The following is a 2,959-nucleotide window of genomic DNA, read 5'->3' as shown; positions in this document are numbered from 1 at the left end:
AACCAAAATTTATAAAGAGCTTGCCAGACTCAACAACAAGAAAACAAATGACCCCATCCAAAAATGGAGAGAGGACATGGACAGATTATTCACCACAGAAGAGATCCAAAAGGCCAAGAAACACATGAAAAAATGCTCCAAGTCTTTGATTGTCAGAGAAATGGAAATAAAGACAATGAGATACCACTTCACTCCTGTGAGAATGTCATACATCAGAAAATGTAGCAGCAGCAGCAAATGCTGGAGAGGTTGTGGGGTCAAAGGAACCCTCCTGTACTGCTGGTGGGAATGTCAATTGGTCCAACCTCTGCGGAGAACAGTCCGAAGAACTCTCACAAGGCTAGAAATGGACCTACCCTCTGATCCTGTAATTCCTCTCCTGGGGATATATTCTAAGGAGCCCCACACACCCATCCAAAAAGATCTGTGTACACATGTGATCCAGGAGGTGGCACAATGGATAAAGCACTGAACTCTCAAGCATGAGGTCATGAGTTCAACCCCCAGCAGCACATGTATCAGTGTGATGTCTGACTCTTTCCCTCCTCCTATCATTCTCATTAATAAATAAAATGTTTTTTTTTTAAAAAAGATCTATGTACATATATGTTCTTAGCAGCACAATTTGTTAATAGCCAAAACCTGGAAGCAACCCAAGTGTCCAACAACAGATGAGTGGCTGAGCAAGTTGTGGTCTGTATACACAATGGAATACTACTCAGCTATTAAAAATAGTGACTTCACCATTTTCAGCCCATTTTGTCCTTGCCTCATTCATGGTAGGCATCTCATCTCTGACTCTTTAAGCAGGGAGTTATCACAATCTCTCCTTAGATTTATTTGGGGGCCTTTACAATTGAACTGAATTGCACTTAAAGATGGTAGATTGTAAACCTTCTCAGCTTTCATGATTCTGTCAGTAAATTCCATATAATAATAAATAAAGATAGGGCCAAGTGGTGGTGCACCTGGTACAGTGGACATGTTAGAATGCCCAAGGATTCCAATTCAAACCCCAGGTTCCCACCTGCAGGGAGAAAGATTTTTTCCAACACCATTTGTTGAAGAGACTCATCTTTCCCCATTTAATAGTCTGGGCACCTTTGTCAAAGATTAGATGTCTGTGAGTGTGAGTTTTTTGTTTGTTTGTTTTTTGTTTTTTGACTCTAGTGTTATCCAGCAGGGGCTCGATGCCTACACTACAAATCCACTGCTCCTGGAGGCCATTCTTTCCATTTTGTTGCTGTTGTTGTTATTGTTGCTGCTGTTGTTGTTGGATAGGACAGAGAGAAAGTGAGAGAGGAGGGGAAGACAGAGAAGGGGAGAAAAAGACACCTGCAGACCTGCTTCACCGCCCATGAAGCGACCTCCTGCAGGTAGGGAGTTAGGGAGTTGCACAGGGATCCTTAGCCAGTCCCTGTGCTTCGTGCCATATGCACTTAACATGCTGCAACACTGCCGGGCCCCCTTCTACTTCCCCTCTTAACTTGTCTGTCTCTTTTCAAAATAAATACATATATATTTTTGCCTCCAGGGTTATTGCTGGGGCTGGGTGCCTGCACCACGAATTTACTGCTCCTAGAGGGTTTTCCCCCACTTGTTTTCTTTATTGTTGTTGTGGTTATTATTAATAGTTGTTATTGATTTCGTTGTTGTTGGATAGGACAGAGAGAAATGGAGAGAGGAGGAGAAGACAGAGGGGGAGAGAAAGATAGACACCTGCAGACCTGCTTCACTGCTTGTGAAGTGACCCCCCTGCAGGTGGGCAGCCGGGGGCTGGAACCGAGATCCTTGCGCTGGTCCTTGCGCTTTGCGCCACATGTGCTTAACCCGTTGCACTAGCTCCCGACCCCCCCAAATAAATATGTTACAAAGGAGGAGGAGACGAAGAGGAAGAACCTGATTTGTAGCCAAGTGGCAAAGTGGTAAGTTCTAAAAAAGGACTGAGAGCAAAGATACCAGTTACCTAGGACAAGAATACAAAGTGACAGTGTGTGGGTGCATGTGTGTGTGGGGGGAGGTTTAAGTGTTAATAGTAGGGTAGCTGCCTATATGATTTTCAGTTATTTAACAATAATTCAACACGCACACGATATGTGTATAAATATAATTGTGTAAGTAGGATCGAGCAAGATGTAGTCCTCGTTAAGCGTAGAAATGCAAAAACCAGAATAGCAAAATGGTGATGCAAAAAGATTGTGATGCATCAGACTCCAAAGGTCTCAAATTCAGTGCTCCGCATCATACAGAACTGAACAGTGTTCCAGGGTCTCTCTCCATCTCTCTCTTCTGTTTTTCTATGTCTCTCATTAAAATAAAACGAATTATATAGGCTGGCAAAATGGTTTACGTGGATAGTGCACTGCTTTGCCATATACAGGACCCAGGTTCAAGCCCAGCCCCCACCACATTAAAGGAAGTGGTGCCATAATCTCTGTCTGTCTCTATCCAAAATAAAAATAAAAAAAAACAAACACAAAAGCAAACAAACAAAAACTAAAAGGGTGGGACCAGGTGGTGGTGCACACATCACAGTGCTCAAGGACCCAGGTTCAAGCCCCGGGTCCCCACTTGCAGCGGGAAAGTTTCACAAATGGTGAATGAAGCAGGGTTGCAGGTGTCTCTGTCTCTTCCCTTCTCTACTTTCTCCTCCCTCAATTTTTCTGTCTCTATCCAATAATAAACAAATAAAAATATTTTTTAAAAACATAGCCTCTTAGTCCGGTGGTGGTGGTAAATACTAAACACAGGGAGACCGGTAAGAGCTCGGGACCCTGGTGCCCCACACGCACCAAGAATCGCGCGAGCGAAGGGGGCGGGGCAAGGAGTGGACAGAGACCACGCCCAGCTTCGCTGAGGGGCGGGGCGCAGAGTCGGTGGGAAGTCGCTGGGCGGGGCGCTGTTCTGGGCCGGAACCGCTAGTCTCCGCGTGCGCGGGGCGGGGCCCGTAGAGACCACG

The sequence above is a fragment of the Erinaceus europaeus genome, chromosome 10 (assembly GCF_950295315.1).
Source record: "Erinaceus europaeus chromosome 10, mEriEur2.1, whole genome shotgun sequence".
Classification (NCBI taxonomy): Eukaryota; Metazoa; Chordata; class Mammalia; order Eulipotyphla; family Erinaceidae; genus Erinaceus; species Erinaceus europaeus.
Note: the sequence above shows the minus strand (reverse complement) of the source record.